The 21,498-nt window shown below is 40.8% G+C and overlaps 1 long non-coding RNA gene across 1 annotated transcript in view; it reads right to left on the bottom strand.

The window, feature by feature from the left end:
• The window catches only part of LOC144506426 (uncharacterized), a 38,304-nt gene that overhangs the window by 12,461 nt on the left and 4,345 nt on the right, over nucleotides 1-21,498 (bottom strand). Inside the window, exon 2 of the long non-coding RNA XR_013499902.1 lies at nucleotides 10,386-10,446. This is a non-coding gene — a long non-coding RNA (uncharacterized LOC144506426). The remainder of the gene's footprint in view (nucleotides 1-10,385; nucleotides 10,447-21,498) is intronic.

Genomic DNA, 21,498 nt, shown 5'->3' with positions numbered 1-21,498 from the left:
AGAATGTACAAAAATCTCCCCCAAAATTAATTTTGGTGATCTAGGTTGCATATTGAAGTGAAGTTTGTTTATTTAATCACAAATAAGGCTTACATTAACACTGCAATGAAGTTACTGTGAAATTCCCCTAGCCGCCACACTCCGGCACCTATTCAGGTCAATTCACCTAACCAATACATCTTTCAGACTGTGGGAGGAAACTGGAGCACCTGGAGATATATTAAATGGTAAAAGTGTCACACAATTGTTTCCAAAATATACTATGTTAGCTTATAAAACTTGATAATTCCACGTTCTTCTAGTTGGCCTCCCACATTGTACTGTCCCTAATGTTGAACTCATTCAAAACTCTGCACATAAACAAATGCCATTCATCCATCACCCTGTGTTCGCTGATCTAGTTTGGCTTTTGATTAAGCAATACCTTGATTTTAAAATTCTCATCCTTGTTTTCAAATCTCTCCATGGTCTGGTCTCCCTATTTTTCTAATCTCCTCCAGCGCTACAATCTTGCTTTCATCTAATTCCGGCTTCTTGATCATCCCCAGTTTTTTTCACTACTCCATTGGTGGCTTTGCTTTCATCTGCTTGAAACTTGGCTCTGCGATATCTTCCTTAAACACTTGCTGCTTTGACTTCCTTGCTAACGTGACTTATTTTTTAGCACACTCGCCTTTGATACAAAAGATTGTGGATTCAAGACCCACTCCAGGACTTGAGCACATAAATTATGGCTGACACTCCATTGCAATCCTGAGGGAGTGCTGTTCTGTTAGGTGCCTTTTGATCAGATGTTTAACAGAGGGACTGCCTGCCATTCTATGTGCACATATAAGATTCCAGAACACTATTTCAATGAAGAGTCAAGGGAGTTAACCCCAGTGTCCTGGCCAATACTTATCTCAAAGTTAGAAAATAGATTATCTAGTTTTTTTGTATTGCTGTTTCTGAGAGCATATGTTCAAATTGGCTGCCACTTTTCCCACATTGACTGCACTTCTAAGTACTTAATATGCTGTAGCACACTTGGATGTTCCATTGTGAAAAGTGCTGTACAAATTTACGTTTTTTTAAATTGAAAACCTACCTCTTCATCTGCCCTAATATCACATTTTGTTCTAAAATGCCTCTGTGAAGCGTCTTTGGAACACTTTATTACATTAAAGGCGCTATATAAATACAACGTTGTTGCTGAGTAACATTTGAACACTGATACTAATGTATTTGAACACAGCAAATGTCATGGAGATTTTCTGCACATGCTTTTGAAACCAAAACTTTGATGCACGTTATCCCTGATATATTTCCTGCATCAATATATATCAGAGATAATGTGCATCAAAGTTTTCTGTTTTCAGCATTTAACTTTTAGTTGACTTACTATAAACAATTTTTATGAAATTAGTCTGCATCCCATAAAGCATGCTGGCATTTTGAAAAATTCGGTTTGTAAATGTTATATTTATACTTTAAATTCCAGAATTGTCTCATTTCCTTTTTTTTTGAAGACCTATATATTTGTCATGTGGGTTTTTAAGAGATGACATTTTCCCTTTTTCTGCAAAATCTCTCATTCTTCTCAAGGCATTAACAGGATGCTGGAATATAGTTCTGAAGATACTCCTGTATATTACCCAATCATTTTTGTGTGATTTTTGACAGTGCATGTTGGCTGTAAAAGGTGTCACCCAAGCTAATCCTGCCAAAGATGTATTTCAACTCGTGCAGTTGGGGGGGGGGGGGGGGGTCACTGAATAACAATTAAGCGAAAGTTCGCAAATTTCATTGGTGATGGCAGCTACAATCCGCTAACAACACACCACAGAAAAAAACCTGGGACAGAACTAGGGGTAGGCCAATCAATAAGATCATGGCTGATCTTTTTGTGGACTCAGCTTCACTTACCCGCTCGCTCACCATAACCCTTAATTCCTTTACTGTTCCAAAATGTATCTAGCCTTAAAAACATTCAATGAGGTAGCCTGAACTGCTTCACTGGGCAGGGAATTTCACAGATTCACAACCCTTTGGGTGAAGAAGTTCCTCCTCAACTCAGTCATAAATCTGCTTCCCCGTATTTTGAGGCCATGCCCCCTAGTTCTAGTTTCACCTGCCAGTGGAAACAACTTCCCTGCTTCTATCTTATCTATTCCCTTCATAATCTCCCCTCATTCTTCTGAATTCCAATGACTATAGCGCCAGTCTACTCAGTCTCTCTTCATAAGCCAACCCCCTCAACTCCAGAATCAAGCTAGTGAATCTCCTCTGCACCTCCTCCAGTGCCAGGTTATTCTTTCTCAAGCAAAGAGACCAAAACTGTACACAGTACTCCAGGTGTGGCCTCTCAGCACCTTACACAGCTGCAACATAACCTTGCTGTTTTTAAACTCCATCCCTCGAGTAATGAAGAACAAAATTCCATTTGCCGCCTTAATTACCTGCAAACCACCTGGAAACCCAGGTCCCTCTGCGCAACAGCATGCTGCAAATTTTTTAAACATTTAAATAATAGTCCATTTTGCTGTTGTTCCTACCAAAAAAGGATGACTTCACCTTTACCAACATTGTACTCCAACTGCCAGACCCTTGCCCACTTACTTAGACTATCAAAATCCCTTTGCAGACTTTCAGTGTCCTCTACACATTTTACTCTGCCACTCATTTTAGTATCATCTGCAAATTTTGACACGCTACACTTGGTCCCCAACTCCAAATCATCTATATAAATCGTAAACAATTGTGGTCCCAACATTGATCCCTGATGCACACCACTAGTCACTGATTGCCAACCAGAAAAACACCCATTTACCCCCACTCTTTGCTTTCTATTAGTTAACCAATCCTCTATCCATGCTAATACATTATCCATAACACTGTGCACCTTTATCTTTTGCAGCAGCCTTTGGTGCAGCACCTTGTCAAATGCCTTCTGGAAATCCAAATACACCAAATCCACAGGTTCCCCATTGTCCACTGCACATATAATGTTCTCAAAGAATTGCACCAAATTAGTCAAACATGACTCGTCCTTCATGAACCCATGCTGCATCATCCCAATGGGACAATTGATATCCAGATGTCTCGCTATTTCTTCCTTGATAGACTCGAGCATTTCCCCATTCCAGAAGTTAAGCTAACCGACCTATAGTTACCCACCTTTTTTAAACAGTGGCTTCACATTTACTGTTTTCCAATCTGCAGGAACCACCCCAGAGTCCAGCGAATTTTGGTAAATTACCACTAGTGCATTTGCTATTTCCCTTGCCAATTCTTTTAGTATGCTCGGATGCATTCCATCAGGGCCAGGAGACTTGTCTACCTTCAGCCCATTAGCTTGCCCAACACTACCTCTTTAGTGATAATGATAGTTTCTAGGTCCTCACCTGTCATAGCTTCTCATCATCAATTTTTGTCATGTTATTTGTGTCTTCCACTGTGAAGACTGACACAAAATACCTGTTCAATGCCTCAGCCATTTCCTCATTTCCAGTTATTACATCCCCCTTCTCATCCTCTAAAGGACCAATGTTTACTTTAGCCACTCTTTTTCGTTTTATATATTTGTAGAAACTTTTGCTATCTGTTTTTATATTCTGAGCTACTTTACTCTCTTACTCCATCTTACTTTATAGCTTTTTGCGTGGCTTTGTTGACCTTTAAAGATTTCCCAATCCTCTAGTTTCCCACTAATCTTTGCCACTTTGTATGCATTTTCTTTCAATTTGATACTCTCCTTCATTTCCTTAGATATCCATGGCTGATTATCTCTTTTTCTACGTTCCTTCCTTATCACTGGTATACACTTTTGCTGAGCACTGTGAAAAATCACTTTGAACGTCCTCCACTGTTCCTCAATTGTCCCACCATAAAATTTTTGCTCCCAGTCTACCTTAGCCAACTCCTCCCTCATTGTAGTCTCCTTTGTTTAAGCGCAAGATACTAGTAATGGATTTTACTTTTTCACGCTTTTAAATTCAACCATATTGTGATCGCTTCTTCCGAGAGGATCCCTAACTGTAAGATTATTAATTATTCCTGTCTCATTACACAGGACCAGATCTAGGAAAACTTGCTCCCTCATAGGTTCCATTACATACTGTTCAAGGAAGCGATCGCGAATATATTCTATGAACTCCTCAAGGCTGCCTTCACTGACCTGGTTTGACCAATCGACATGTAGATTAAAATCCCCCATAATTGTACCAGTTTTACATGTGTCAGTTATTTGTTTATTTCTCGCCCCACCATGATGTCATTATTTGGTGGCATATAGACTACGCCTATCAGTGACTTTTTCTCCTTACTATTTCTAATTTCCACCCAAATGGATTCAACCTTTTTTTCCATAGAACCCATATCATATCTCACTTAAATATCAGAGCTACACCACCTCCCTTACCTTCCTGTCTGTTCCTCCGAACAGTCTGATACCCCTGGATATTTAACTCCCAGTCATGACCATCCTGCAACCATGTCTCTGTAACGGCCACCAAATCATACTCATTTGCAATGATTTGTGCCGTCAACTAATTTACCTTATTTTGAATGCTACGAGCATTCAGATAAAGTGCCTTTATGCTAGATTTTGTATCTTTTTGAATTCTAACACCTCCATTAATAACATTTCCTGAGTTCTCCTTTTAACTTTTTTCCTGATTTTCGATGTCGTTGAAACCTTCTCCCCACATGCTAACCTGCTGCTTTGCTTTCTATTAACCATTATATTTCCTGCAGTTTTACTCTTCCCTTCCCCCCCACCTTGCTAGTTTAAAGTCCTTGTGACCACCCTATTTATCCTTTTTGCTAGAACACTGGTCCCAGATCGGTTCAGGGACCATCCTGGAATAAGTGGAACTTTGACCTTTAAACCTCTAGGGAGCCTGGCAAAGTTTGTTTTTCTCTTGTATTACCATAGTATTGCATGCAATCATCATTATAGATAGACTTTCAAAACGGCCATTAAATCACAGCTTTATACATTTTAAGAATTTTCATTATGAACAGGACTTTGTGGTTAAATGTCTGTAGATCTACTGTAATTCTGTAACCCTGATCTATTGGGTGTAGATTAAGCTCACTAGAAACATCTGCTAAAATCTGCCTAATACACCTGGAATGAGTTTGCCAACTCCAGCATAGCCATTAGAGCCATCAAGAGGTGAGCACAATAATGATGTTTCACTCCACTCCAAGAATCACATTGTCACATACTAATTAACATTCTATTTATGTAATGTTGTTAGTGTCCCAAGCTTGCTTCAAATATTTGGTGAGATAGACATTAGTTATTTTTCTAAAGAGCAAGATTCTAAAGAGTGATTTGAATGCCAAAGTGCTCAAATGGATTCTGCACAACCATGCAAACATGGAGTACTGCTCTATTTGTTGGGTCTGGCATTTGAACCTTTTTCTTTTTAGCACAATGGACTTCAATCATTTGGTGTCTCAGCACTGTAATGTAACTGGACTGCATGGGTTTTAATAATTTTCTATTTCAACTCTTTAATTTTATATGAGCAAACATTGCCTTTACTTTTTACAAGTTATGTTGTACAAGTTAACGTGAGCGAAGTCTAACAATCTAATTGCAGTAAATTGTGTAATCAAATTTATGTAGAAGTCTCACTATGTCTTCAGTTCAGTCTCTGCAAAAACAGAAACGTTCAGGTCCAGACTGCATCAGCTAAAATTAATACAATATTTACAAATTAAATGCTTAGAATCTGATAAATGGAAAAACGACCATAATTGCATGGAAATATTGTTATATATACAACTTAGTAAACTTTGTGTACAAATCTGCAAAATGTTCATAGAATCCCTACAGTGCACAAGGGGGCCATTCGGCCCATCGAGCCTGCACTAACAACAATCCCATCCAGGCCCTATCCCCATAACTCCACATATTTACCCTGCTAATCCCCCTGACACTAAGGAGCAATTTTAGCATAGCCAATCAACCTAATTCACCCGGGGTTTTTTTTTGGACTGAGAGGAAACCGGAGCACCCAGAGGAAACCCACACAGACATGGGGCACACACATGCAAACTTCACATAGACAGTCACCCAAGCTGGGAATCGAATCCGGGTCCCTGGTGCTGTGAGGTAGCAATGCTAACCACTGTGCCACCGTGCTGCCCAAATTAGTATGTGCCACCTGGAAATCGAATGGGAATCTTGCATGATACCACTACACCAGCGGTGCAGGTTGTTTCTTGCTTGTTACTTGTTCTTTAGCAGAAAGTTTTACAGTTTTTTAATCTTGAATGATTTCTTCTGAAAACTAAGATGTTAAATATCTCTAATTCTGCTAACTGAACCAGCAATTGTTAAATTTGCTCCTTGTCTTCAATAATATCCATTAAAATTAACAATGGCACAGTGACCCAAATTACTTGAAAGAATTTTGCAATGCTTTATTTAAAGTATAGATAATAATGCAGCATGCACATTTTAATGTTTCCCTGTAGCCTGAGTTTCTTTCTTACCTGAACCAGCCCATAATTGCTCTGCCACTAACTATATAAAAGTTCACTTTTAAGTTTAAAACTGAAAGTTTAACTTAAATCATCTTAATCAACCTTTCATCGAATTAATCTGCAGATTAAAATCTGATTTACCATATAATCATGGCGTATCATCCAATTTTAAATATACCACCCAATACATTGTCAGTCCGTTAATAGCAGTTAAAATATAACATTTTACTTTAGTTTTTAAATAAAGATATTACCTCAGATTTTCCTGTCAAAATAACAGTGAGGCTAATGGCGATCACCATTATGTATGAGCAAAAGGTTCAGTACCCTGGGCAAGGGGCACATGTACAGTTAAACCCAAAAATCTAAAGGTTGCTGCCCAAATTGCACTGGTTCACCATTAGTTTCACAAAAAAGGCATTCACTATCTGGCTCATTATTAGAATAGGTGAATTGCTGTATTTTCACAGTACATATGAAATAAACTTGCCACCAAGTTAAATCATGTCCAATCAATTTTATGTACCCTCTTAATGATGTGATAAGCATTAATTAATGCCAAACAACCTCTCCAACACTGAAATTACTGTTGCAAGTATGGAGTCTCCTTCCTGGTTTTAATTGCTGGAGATTTTAAAAACATAACGCTTTAAGTAATCTTTTGTTTTGTCTCTTTTTTCTTAATTCAATCTTTCTTTCTGTCCCTGATTTGACATTAAATTCACCTAATTTAATTTACACCACTCCCTTCTCAGTTCTTGGTGCTGTTCTACTTTCAAAATCCTTTAATCAGATTGTTTTAAAGAGATATTTAGTTGCATGCCTCGTTAATTTGTTTGCCAAATGCTATTAGATGCCGTACATTGACAAAATTTGGCCTGTTTTATCTATTCCTTTTTTCATTACAATTCTTTAAAATTATAGTCAGTAACTTTTCTGTCCCCACTCTGCGAGTGCTGCTCTGTGCCTCCATATCCTCCTTTTATATATGGAGTCTAGGACTTCAAGTACTCTAAGCGTTGCCTGAGCAAGTTTCTTCACAAATTTAACAACTTTTCTCCTTGATTCTACGAACCCTATTTGGTTTGATTTATTATTGTCACGTATTAGCATACAGTGAAATGTATTGTTTCTTGCGTACTATACAAAACATACCGTTCATAGAGAAGGAAACAGAGAGAGTGCAGAATGTAGTGTTACAGTTATAGCTAGGGCATAAAGATAAACTTAATGCAGGGTAAGTCCATTCAAAAGTCTGATGGAAGCAGGAAGAAGCTGTTCTTGAGTCGGTTGGTACGTGACCTCAGACTTTTGTATCTTTTTCCCGATGGAAGAAGGTGGAAGAGAGAATGTCCGGAGTGCGTGGGGTCCTTAATTATGTTGGCTGCTTTGCCAAAGCAGTGGGAAGTGTAGACAGAGTCAATGGATAGGAGGCTGGTTTGCGTGATGGATTTGGCTACATTCACGACCTTTTGTAGTTTCTTGCGGTCTTGGGCAGAGCAGGAGATATACAAAGCTGTGATACAACCAGAAATAATGCTTTCTATGATGCATCTGTAAAGGTTGGTGAGAGTCATAGTTGACATGCCAAATTTCCTTAGTCTTCTGAGAAAGTGGAGGCGTTGGTGGGCTTTCTTAACTATAGTGTTGGCATGGGGGGACCAGGACAGGTTATTGGTGATCTGGACACCTAAAAACTTGAAGCTCTCGACTCTTTCTACTTCGTCCCTGTTGATGGAGACAGGGGCATGTTCTCCTTTACGTTAACTGAAGTTGATGACAATCTCCTTTTTGTTGGCATTGAGGGAGAGATTATTGTCGCCGCACCAGTTCACCAGATTCTCTATCTCATTCCTGTACTCTGTCCTGTCATTGTTTGAGATTCAATCCACTACGGTGGTGTCATCGTCAAAATTGAATATTGAGTTGGAGGATAATTTGGCCCCACAGTCACAGCTGTATAAGGAGTATAGTAGGGGGCTGCGAACACAGCCTTGTGGGGCACTGGTGTTGAGGATGATCGTGGATGAGGTGTTGTTGCCTGTCCTTACTGATTGTGGTCTGTGTGTTAGGAAATTCAGGTTCCAATCACAGAGGGAGGAGCTGAGACCCAGGCAACAGAGTTTGGAGATGAGTTTCGGAGGAACTTCCTAGTGTTTTTATTTGGTTTTTTCCTTAAGGTTTTATCAAACTGTTGATACCTTTAGTGATTTATGTATCTGTACTGTCAAAGCCCTTCATTCCCATAACTCATTTAGGCTCAGAGGTGTCCAGTCAGTTTAAACAAAAAACAGCAGTGAGGGAGATTACTTAGTGAAGAACTGTCCAGTACAAACACCAAAGGATTCTTGGAAGTCTGATATTAAGTGAGTACATAGGTGGACTTCTGACGGTAAGGAAATCAGATGAGTAAAGGGAAGTATTTTTTAACAGGTTGAAGGGTGGTAAGGAATGTGGAACTAACGGAGTTGAACAGCAGAATGGCCAGAGCCCGGAGGAAGCACAAGCATCAGGGAGCGCAATATATATTTTTTAAGTGCTGTCAGCACATGGGAAGGTAATGATTGGTGGATCAGCTGGTGGTTTTTAAAAAAATATTACTCTCCAATCACTTGTAGCTTATTTCTGTTAGTTTAGTTAGTCGATAAATAAAGGCATAACAGGACACCTCAGTCCCCTGAAATGCACATCTTACTTCTTGTGGAAACTCGTCCTGGGCAAACACATGAGCAGCAAGTGTCATCAGCTGGAGGAGTTCTGTTTTGGAGCTTGAGCAGTAGCTGGGGTCACTGCAGTGCATTGTGAGGGTCGGAGTCATATTGGTATCATGTTTCTGGATCATTCTCCAGGTTAAGAGGAAATTGATAACTGCCAGAAAGTCAAAGAAGACAAGAAAGATGGTGTAACAACATCTTGCCCACCAACCACTATTTGGTTCTGAACAGAAGTTAGAGTGTTGGGTTCTCTGGGGAGTGCAACCAGAAACAGTCCATGTCACCAGGGTTGCCTCACCGTATAGGTGGTAGGGGAAGGAGATTTGGATAAGCAATAATAGGGAATTCCTTAGGGCAACAGACTGGCATTTCTGCAATCATAAATGTGAATTCAGAATGGAATATTGCTTTTGGTGCTAGGGTCAAGGATGTTACTCAACTGCTGTACAGCACTCTGAAGAGGCAAGGTGAACACGCAGACATCGAGGTCTATGTTGGTACCAACAACATGAGTAATGAGGTCCATCAGTCAAATTTTAAGGAGCAAAGAAGGAAGCAAGATTTCAAAGCTGGTAATCTCTGGATGAATTCCCAGTGCTACATGCAAGTGAATAGAGAAGTAGAAAGATGGAGCAGATGATTGTGTATAAAGTGGAGATGATGGGCAGTTAAGATTCCTAGGGAGCCTTTAGATTCATGAGAAAATGGGATTGATTGTGAGGGTGGTGGGACCTGTACAGGCCACACTGTCTGCACCTAAAAAGAACTGACACCAATGTTCACACAGGACAGTTAGGTAGTACCATTGGAGAGGGTTTAAACTAACTTGACAGGAGGATGGGCATCATGATGTGGTATTAGAAAGGAGAAACAAGGTGCATGTAGCATTGGGAGATATTGATAGCATTAGAGTAAGAAATAGTCTGTGTGTGTCTGTAAATGCAGGAATTGTGATAAATAAAGTTGGTTGCACAGATAGCCGTGTGGGAATGTGATGTTACAGCGATAATGAAGATCGAGCTCACAAAATATACAAGATAGTTACTAATTTCTCCTGAATAGAAGGTGTTCATGAAAGATGGAGAATGAAAGAAAGGAGGAGGTATGGCCATATTGATTAAGCTGAATATTACAGTGCTGGAGGGGTCAAAGACATAATCAATTTGGTTTGAGTTAAGAAACAATACTTACCATTACAACACTTCATCAATGATCCTTAGAAAGCACCTTGCAAACTGATGACCACTTCCATCTAGAAGGACAAGGGCAGCAGATAAATGGGAACACCACCACCTGCAAGTTCCCCTCCAAGCCACTCACCATCCTGACTTGGAAATATATCACAGTTCCTTCGCTGTCGCTGGGTCAAAATCCTGGAATTCCCTCCCTAACGGCATTGTAGGTCAACCCACAGAACGTGGACTGCACTGATTCAAGAAGGCAGCTCACCACCACCTTCTCAAGGGCAATTAGGGATGGGCAATAAATGCTGGCTAACCAACGACACCCATGTCCCACGAATGAATATAAAAAAAATACTTGGGTATATTCTATAAACCATCAAATAGTGGGGAAAATATAGGAGAGCATATTTGCAAGAAAATTATAAAAGCAAAAAATTATGTAGTTGTGATAATGGGGCCATTAATTACTCTAATATAGACCGGTATAGTAATCCAAAGGGCAGAGGGGAGAGTTTCTGAAATGTGTTCAAGAGAATTTTATGATCAGTATCTTTCCAGCTCAACCAGGATGTATTGCTGGATTTGGTTATGGGAATGAGGTGGGTCAAGTGGATGAAGTGTCAGTAGGGAAACATTTAGAGAACAGTGATAATCATATAATGAGGTTTAGATTATTTATTGAAAAGGACAAGAAAATATTTAATTGGAGGAGGGCCAAGTGGGATGAGAAAAAATCTATCCAGGTAAATTGGAATCAAAGATTAACTAGCAGAATAGTAAAGACACAATGGGCTGCCTTTGAAGAGGAGAGGATTCAATTACAGTTGAAGTATATTCCCACAAGGGGGAAAAGTAACTAAAGTGAGAACTCACTGGGTGATGGATAGATGAAGCAGAAAAGTTGGGGTGTATGACAAGATTTCATGATGATGATGATATAAATGAGCAAAAAAAAAGGGAAAACAAAAGTCTTCTATGGGCATGTTTTTAAAGTTTATATATTAGTGTCACAAGTAGCTGCAGTTAAGTTACTGTGAAAATTCCCCAGTCGCCACACTCTGACACCTGTTCAGGTACACTGAGGGAGATTTTAGCACAGCCAATACACCTTTCAGACTGTGGGAGGAAACCAGAGCACCCGAAGGAAATCCACACAGACATAGGGGGAACATGCAGACTGTGCAAGACATTGATCCAAGCCAGGAATCAAACCTGGGTCCCTGACACTGAGGCTGCAGCGCTTGCCTCTGTGCCACCCCTAGATAGTAAAACAATAGTATTAGGAGGGTTGGAGCCAATTAAGGACCAAGAAGTGGATGCGTGCATGGAGGAAGACGGCACAGCTGAGGTACTGTACAAATATTTTGCATTTGTCTTTACCAAGGAAGAAGATAGTACTGAAGTCATTGTAAAAGAGGAAGGAGTTCGGATGTGAGAAAAAAACCTTTTCACACAATAAGTGGTTTACATCTGGAATGCAGTACTTGGAAGTGTGGTGGAGGAAGGTTCATTTGAGACAGTCAAGAGGCATTAGATGATTATTTAAATAAAAACAATGTGCAAGGGTACAGGAAAAAGGTAGGCGCTGGCACTAAATCATAATGCTTGTTAGGACAGCAGGTGCAGCCACGATGGGTCAAATGTCCTCATTCTGTACCGTAACAATTCTGTGATTCTGAAATATTGGATGGGTTAAAAATTGATGAAGAGGAAAGGTATTAGAAATGTTGTTCATACTTAATGTTGATAAATCACCAGGACCAAATGTGATTAATCTGAGGGGAATGAGTCAGCGAAAGGCTGACGCTTATTTTGTTCAGCTGAAACAGTTGCAACGTTTGTGCATGTTCCTTCTGTCAGCAAAGGACAGGGCCTTGTGTATTAATAATATTCAAAACACAATATCCAACATTAGACTTGATTCCATGATTGCATAACATTTGCTATGTAGCCTGACTTAGTCAAATTCATGGAATCATACCTTACAGAGAATTCCTTCCTAGACACCACTGGGTATGTACTCTTGTCATCGGCAGGACAGACCCAGCAGAGGTGGTGGCACAGTGATATTCAGTTGAGAGGGAGTTACTCTGGGAGTCCTGACCATTGACTCTGGACCCAATGAAGTCTCACTGCACCAGGTCAAACACGGACAAGGAAACCTCTTGCTGATTACCACTTACCATCTCCCCTCAGCTGATGAATCAGTATTCCTCCATATTGAACACCACTTGGAGGAAGCATTGAAAGTGGCAAAGGTACACAATGTACTGTGGGTGGGGGAATTAAACATCTATCATCAGGAATGGTTCAATAGTACCACCATAGACCAAGCTGGCCATATCCTAAAGAACATAACTTCTAAACTGAGACCGCAACAGGTGGCAAGGGAACCAAACATGATAGTATCAGTAGGAGTGACCATCGCACAGTCTTTGTGGAGACAAAATCCTGTCTTCACATCGAGGAAACCCTCCATCGTGTTATGTGGCACTACCAACGAACTAAAGGAGATAGACTTTGAACCCATCTAGCAACGCAAAGCTAGGGATCCCATGAGATACTGTGGGCCATCAGAGCAGGAGAATCATACTCAATCACAATCTATAAACTTATGGCTGGCATATCGCCCACTCTACCATTGCTACCAAGCCAGGGGATCAACTCTGGTTCAATGGAGAGTGCAGGAGGGCATGCCAGGAGCAACACCAACCATACCTAAAAATGAGGTTTCAACCTGATGAAGCTATAAAACAGGCTTACCTGCGTGTCAAATATCATAAGTGGCAAGTAATAGACAGAGCTCAGTGATCCCACAACCAGCTGATCAGGTCTAAGCTCTGCAAACCTGCCAAATCCAGCTGTGAATGATGAACATAGAACATAGAACAGTACAGCACAGAACAGGCCCTTCGGCCCACGATGTTGTGCCGAGCTTTATCTGAAACCAAGATCAAGCTATCCCACTCCCTATCATCCTGGTGTGCTCCATGTGCCTATCCAATAACCGCTTAAATGTTCCTAAAGTGTCTGACTCCACTATCACTGCAGGCAGTCCATTCCACACCCCAACCACTCTCTGCGTAAAGAACCTACCTCTGATATCCTTCCTGTATCTCCCACCACGAACCCTATAGTTGTGCCCCCTTGTAATAGCTCCATCCACCCGAGGAAATAGTCTTTGAACGTTCACTCTATCTATCCCCTTCATCATTTTATAAACCTCTATTAAGTCTCCCCTCAGCCTCCTCTGCTCCAGAGAGAACAGCACTAGCTCCCTCAACCTTTCCTCATAAGACCTACCCTCCAAACCAGGCAGCATCCTGGTAAATCTCCTCTGCACTCTTTCCAGCGCTTCCACATCCTTCTTATAGTGAGGTGACCAGAACTGCACACAATATTCCAAATGTGGTCTCACCAAGGTCCTGTACAGTTGCAGCATAACCCCACGGCTCTTAAACTCCAACCCCCTGTTAATAAAAGCTAACACACTATAGGCCTTCTTCACAGCTCTATCCACTTGAGTGGCAACCTTTAGAGATCTGTGGATATGAACCCCAAGATCTCTCTGTTCCTCCACAGTCTTCAGAACCCTACCTTTGACCCTGTAATCCACATTTAAATTAGTCCTACCAAAATGAATCACCTCACATTTATCAGGGTTAAACTCCATTTGCCATTTTTCAGCCCAGCTTTGCATCCTATCTATGTCTCTTTGCAGCCTACAACAGCCCTCCACCTCATCCACTACTCCACCAATCTTGGTGTCATCAGCAAATTTACTGATCCACCCTTCAGCCCCCTCCTCTAAGTCATTAATAAAAATCACAAAGAGCAGAGGACCAAGCACTGATCCCTGCGGCACTCCGCTAGCAACCTGCCTCCAATCCGAAAATTTTCCATCCACCACCACCCTCTGTCTTCGATCAGACAGCCAATCCAATCACACCTATCCAATCAGCCAACTTTCCCTCTATCCCACACCTCCTCACTTTCATCATAAGCCGACCATGGGGGACCTTATCAAATGCCTTACTAAAATCCATGTATATGACATCAACTGCCCTACCTTCATCAACACACTTAGTTACCTCCTCAAAAAATTCTATCAAATTTGTGAGGCACGACTTGCCCTTCATGAATCCGTGCTGACTATCCCGGATTAATCCGCATCTTTCTAAATGGTCGTAAATCCCATCTCTAAGGACCTTTTCCATCAATTTACCAACCACCGAAGTAAGACTAACCGGTCTATAATTACCAGGGTCATTTCTATTCCCTTTCTTAAACAGAGGAACAACATTCACCATTCTCCAGTCCTCTGGCACCATCCCCGTGGTCAGCGAGGACCCAAAGATCAAAGCCAAAGACTCTGCAATCTCATCCCTTGCCTCCCAAAGAATCCTCGGATACATTTCATCAGGCCCAGGGGGCTTATTGACCTTCAGTTTATTCAAAACTGCCAGGACATCCTCCCTCCGAACATCTATTTCCTCCAGCCTACTAGCCTGTAACACCTTCTCTTCCTGAAAAACATGGCCCCTCTCCTTGGTGAACACTGAAGAAAAGTATTCATTCATCACCTCGCCTATCTCTACTGACTCCATACACAAGTTCCCACTACTGTCCTTGACCGACCCTAACCTCATCCTGGTCATTCTTTTATTCCTCACATAAGAGTAAAAAGCCTTGGGGTTTTCCTTGATCCGACCCGCCAAGGACTTCTCGTGTCCCCTCCTAGCTCTCCTAAGCCCCTTTTTCAGCTCATTCCTTGCTAACTTGTAACCCTCAATCGAGCCATCTGAACCTTGTTTCCTCATCCCTACATAAGCTTCCCTTATGGATATTATCACATTCTTGATTGTGGGAGTTGATTGTGTGTAAATTGGCTGAAGCATTTGCTACATTACAACCAGTAACTGTACTTCAAAGTATTTCATTGGGATAGCACATTGAGGAGTCCGGTGGTCATGAAAGGCATTATATAAATGCAAGACTCTCGTTACTTTAATCTCTTTAAATTCCCTATGCCTGGAAGCTGCTTCCTGATGGGTGCAAAACATAGTGTGTTTGGACCACAGAAGAGGAAACAGCAGGGATCAGTTGTTCTAATCCTTGAACTCAGGTAAAACTATTCAACACACAAGCAGAAGGAAATGATTGCAGGCTATGTTTAAGGAGCTCATAAATTAGATCAAGCCTCTTCTTAGACATTGGCAGTGTAAGGATCTGGATGATTTCATTTGAAATAGATTAAAATGGGCAGGGTCTACAGCAAAATAAGCTGTTGTGCTCTCAGCAGTTTCATTTGGTTCAAATCCAAACAAGACTAATGAATTGGAAGTACCCTGACCCAGTTCCTGCAGCGTTCTCTATTTTTCTCTTGTACAGAGACTCATGTTGGGAGTCTGAGTTTGTAAGAACAGTGCCTGTACATAATTTTGCCTTACTGGAAGGGTAGCTTTGAGATTTGTTGGAGAAATGTTCTAAAATCTAATTAAAATTTAAAGTGGCTGTTGCATGCCTTCAGTAGTGGGTAATCAGTATTCAGCAGTGGTAGACAATCTGTAGAAAACTTTGAGGGAGATTTTTCTTTGCCTTTATAGAAATTACAGCATATTAGTTGACTGATCTTTATTATTTATCAAGCAGCTGCAGAGTTACCTCTATGGGTACAGCACATTAATGCATGGAGTGAAATACTTAATTAACTTTTGAAGCAGTACTATCCAGTCGCATAAAGGTACAAGATTAGAGAAATGTAAGAGTAAAGTCTCCTCAGATATTGTCCATGTTCTGTAAAGTGAGTTCAACCTGAACTGACAATCCAAATGGAATGATAAACTGCTACCAAAAGGTGGCATGTCAGAATCTAATGCTTGTGTCCCAGGAGATGGACTCAACCACGTTGCCCATAAAGGCAAGTTTGTGTTCATTTTGAAATATTGCTAATCGCCAATATCGAAATTGCAATCTATCCAATAACCTGGTTTCAAACCTGTTGACTTCTCAGTAATCTAAGGGTGTATCCCGAAATAGCTTCATCAATTGAAATAAACTCAGATTTTGATCACTGCTTTAATTAATATTCAGTATCTACAATGCTGCTCTATAATATTCTGAATTGCCGAGACAACTTCATTTTATGAAGCATCTGTCAATGAATTATTTATGATTCAGACTGCTTGGTAACTCTGATGACCTATTTTCGTATCTATTAAGTGTAACCGATTTTAACCAAAAAGTATATTGTAATCACTAAAATCTTGTGGTGCTTAGCCAGTTGTTAAATTCCTTCCTTGTTTATTCTGTAAGGATTAATTTCTTAATGTTGTACCTTGTAGATGTCCCATTTGAAGGTTAAATCACAACATAAATTTAATTTAATCTGGTTAGTGTGAGAACCATTTGGCAAGACTATCCAGGGATCAATGGCTGTAACGGTTATGAGATGAGCAGCAAACTTCTGCATAGAATAAAATAATGCATTGAATCAGAGAGAAAAACTCCCATGCCTAAACTGGAATATAAATTTCAGATAATTCAAAAGGTTTTTAGGAATTTGTCTAGTTTAATGTTTAGTCTCTGAAAAGCTCCAACAGTATTGTACATACATCAGCCAGACTAGAAGAATGAAAATTTATTATCCCTGCTAAATCTTTCAGGCATTTTACCCTTTCAGTCAGTGGTAAGCACCTGTGGCCCATCTAGATTCTGAGTGCAGCCCACAAAACATTTTGTTAATCATTACTCACTCACAGGGATGCCACATTCTGGTGCTTTCTGTCTGCATAGCTCTTTTCTTACCTGTATGACTGAAGTGATATTCACAATTGATGACAAGAAGACTATGGCAGGTGAGGAACTATCATTATCACGAAAGAGGTAGTGTTGGGCAAGCTAATGGGGCTAAAGGTAGACAAGTCTCCTGGCCCTGATGGAATGCATCCCAGGGTGCTAAACGAGATGGTGGGGGAAATAGCAAATGCACTAGTGGTAATTTACCAAAATTCGCTGGACTCTGAGGTGGGTCTGGCAGATTGGAAAGCAGCAAATGTGACGCTACTGTTTAAAAAAGGAGGTAAACAAAAAGTGGGTAACTATAAGCTGGTTAGCTTAACTTGTGTAGTGGGGAAAATGCTTGAATCCATCATCAAGGAAGAAATAGCGAGACACCTGGATAGTAACTGTCCCATTGGGAAGACACAGCATGGGTTCATGAAAGGCAGGTCATGTTTAACTAATTTACTGGAATATTTGAGGGCATTATGAGCACGGTAAACAATGGGAACCAGTGGATGTTGTGTATCTGTATTTCCAGAAAGCATTTGACTAGGTGCCGCACCAAAGACTGCTGCATAAAATAAAGGTGCATGGTGTTACAGGTAATGTATTAGCATGGATAGAGGATTGGTTAATTAACAGAAAGCAGAGTGGGCGTAAATGTTTTTCTTCAGGTTGGCGATCAGTGACTAATGGTGTGCCTCAGGGATCAGTGTTGGGACCAAAATTGTTTACAATTTACATAGATGATTTGGAGTAGGGAACTGAGTGTAGTGTGTCCAAGTTCACAGATGACACTAAGATGAATGATAGAGCGAAGTGTGCAGAGGACACTGAAAGTCTGCAATGGGATATAGATAGTTTACACAAGTGGCAAATGTCTGGCAGAAGGAGTACAGTGTTGGTAAGTGTGAGATCATTCATTTTGGTAGGAGTAACAGCAAAATGGACTATTATTTAAATGGAAAAAAATGGCAGCATGCTGCTGTGCAAAGAGACCTGGATGTTCTTGTGCATGAATCGCAAAAAGTTGGTTTACAAGCGCAGCAGGTCATTAAGAAGGCAAATGGAATTTTATCCTTCATTGCTAGAGGGATGGAGTTTAAAAACAGGGAGGTAATGGTGCAGCTGAGGCTACACCTGGACTACTGTGTAGTTTTGGTCTCCTTACTTGAGAAAAGATATGCTGGCACTGGAGGGGGTGCAGAGGAGATTCACTAGGTTGATTCCAGAGTTGAGAGGGTTGGCTTAATAGGAGAAACTGAGTAGATTGGGACTATACTCATTGGAACTCAGAAGAATGAGGGGGGATCTTAAAGAAACAAAAAAGATTATGAAGGGAACAGATAAGATAGCAGGGAGGTTGTTTCCACTGGCGGGTGAAACCATAACTAGGGGGCATGGCCTCAAAATAAGGGGGAGCAGATTTAGAACTGAGTTGAGGAAGAACTTCTTCACCCAAAGAGTTGTGAATCTGTGGAATTTCCTGCCCAATGAAGCAGTTGAAGCTACTTCTTTGAATATTTTTAAGGCAAAGAAAATGTTTTGAACAGTAAAGAAATTTAAGGGAGAGCAGGCAGGTAAGTAGAGCTGAGTCCATGGAAAGATCAGCCATAATCTTATTGAATGGTTTTGCAAGCTCGAGAGAGCAGATGGCCTACTCCTGCTCCTTATAGCCCGTAGTGCAGAAGGTCATTTAGCCCATCCAGTCTACACCGACCACAATTCCACCCAGGTCCTATCCCTGTACCCCACGTATTTACCCAGCTAATCCCCCTTACACTAAGGGGCAATTGACCATGGCCAATCAACCTAACCCACACATCTTTGGAATGTGGGAGGAAACCGGAGCACCCAAGGGAAACCCATGCAAATACGGGGAGAACACACAAACTCCACAGACAGTGATCCAAGGCTGAAATTGAACCCAGGTCCCTGGAGCTGTGACGCAGCAGTGCTAACCGCTGTGCCACCGTGCGTCCATAAAGCAAGGGCAAGTGAAGTGAGGTGCATGCTGAGAGCTGTGCACTCCCTGTGCTTTCAATGTGTAAATACTTATTTTGTTTTTACCATTTGAAGTTGGTGAGAATTCTATTAATTGATAAATATTTAAACATTTTCTATAACGTATGAAATATTTGGCATGTATTAAATGTATTTAATCTTATACGTGGGGATATGGTTAGTGAACAAGCCTGATTCCAATCTTGCGACCCAGTGAGATGAAGAAGAGCCACTCATACAGCCCACTCACTAGCCGAGGTTGCACATCACTGCTTTAAGTGCTTGTTTCCTTCAACAGTGATTAATTTGCTGTAAAGCACTGTAAGGATCCTGTGATTGTGAATGGCAGTAGCGTATCAAAAGGAGTTACAAGCCAGTTAGTTGGACATCAGTTGCGACAATGCTGAAATCTCTTATTAAGAAAGTCTTAGCAATGCACTTAGAAAATTATAGTATTATCGGGATGAACATAGTTTTACAAACAGGAAATTGTGTTTGATAAGTTTATTAATGCTTCTTTGAGGGCATAACTAGAAGGGTAAAAGGGAAGCAGTAAATGAAGAATACTTGGATTTTCAGAAGGCATTCAAGATGATGCCACAAAAAAGGTCAAAATGCAAGGGCACATGTAATTTGGAGATGCGACATATTAGCATGCTTGTACTTGTACAAGAAACACAAAGTTAGCACGCAGGTACAGCAAACAATGAGGAAGGCAAGTAACATATTGGCCTTAATTAAATGGTTAATAAGTTTGCAGATGACACCAAGATTGGTGGCATAGTGGCCTGCGAAGAAGGTTATCTCAGATTGCAGCGCGATCTTGATCAATTGGGCCAGTGGGCTGACGAATGACAGATGGGGTTTAATTTAGATAAATGCAAGGTGATGCATTTTGGTACATCGAACCAGAGCAGGACTCACTCAGTTAATGGTAGGGCACTGGGGAGAGTTATAGAACAAAGAGGTCTAGGGGTACATGTTCATAGCTCATTGAGTCATAGGTGGACAGAATGGTGAAGGCGGCATTCAGCATGCTTAGTTTCATTGGTCAGAACATTGAATAGAGCAGTTGGGACGTCTTGTTGAAGTTGTACAAGACATTGGTAAGGGCACACTTGGAATACTGTGTACAGTTCTGGTCACCCTATTATGGAAAGGATATTAAACTAGAAAGAGCGCAGAAAAGATTTACTAGGATGTTACCAGGACTTGTTGGTTTGAGTTATAAGGAGAGGCTAGATAGACTGGAATTTTTCCTTTCTGGAGCATAGGAGGCTTAGGGTGATCTTATAGAGGTCTCGAAAATAATGAGGGGCATAGATCAGCTAGATAGTCAATACCTTTTCCCAAAGGTAGGGGAGTCTAAAACTAGAGGACATAAGCAATTTTTTCACAAAGAGGGTGGTGAGTAACTGAAACAAGCTGCCAGAGGTTGTAGTAGAGGCGGGTACAATTTTGTCTTTTAAAAAGCATTTAGACAGTTACATGAGTAAGATTGCTATCAAGGGATATGCGCCAAGTGCGGGCAATTGGTACTAGCTTAGTTGTTAAAAAAGGGCAGCATGGACAAGTTGGGCCGAAGGGCCTGTTTCGATGCAGTAAACCTTTCTGACTCTTAATTACACGGGAATTGGGGTACAAGGTCTTTCTACAATTGTATATAGCTTTGGTGAGACCACACGTGAGTACTGTACAGTTTTGTTCTCCAAATCTAAAGGACATACTTGCCTTTGAGGTGGTACAGCAAAGGTTCACTGGATTAGTGCCTGGGATGAGGTTTTTATTATGATGAGGGGTTAAGTAAAAAGGGCCTCCATTCCCTGGAGCTTAGAAGAATGTGAGAAGATCGCATTAAAACACACAAGATTCTGTAAGGGCTTGACAGGGTAGACACAGTCCAAAGATATGGCAGTTAGGTTGATTGGCCATACTAAATTTCCCCTTTGTTCATGGGGATTAGCAGGGTAAATACATGGGGTTGCAGGCCTGGGTGGGATTGTTGTTGGTGCAGGCTCGATGGGACGAATGGCCTTCTTCTACACTGTATGGATTCTATGAGTTTATTTCCTCTGAGAACTTAGAACACAGGTCTACAGCCTCATAAGGGGTCAATCATTCAGTACTGAGGAGCAATTTCTTCTCAAAAATTGAGAAACTTTGGAATTCTTTGCTCCAGAAGGTTGTGGATGCACCATCTTAGTGTAAATTTAGGCTGAGAAAGGCAGATTTTTAGGGTCTCGTGATATCATGGGGATATAGGGAGTCAGTGAAAAAAAGTTGAAACAAATCAGCCAGATATTAAATGGCAGAGCAGACTTATGTGGTCATAT

Source organism: Mustelus asterias, chromosome 17, assembly GCF_964213995.1.
Source record: "Mustelus asterias chromosome 17, sMusAst1.hap1.1, whole genome shotgun sequence".
Classification (NCBI taxonomy): Eukaryota; Metazoa; Chordata; class Chondrichthyes; order Carcharhiniformes; family Triakidae; genus Mustelus; species Mustelus asterias.
Note: the sequence above shows the minus strand (reverse complement) of the source record. Positions and strands in the feature narration are given on the sequence as shown.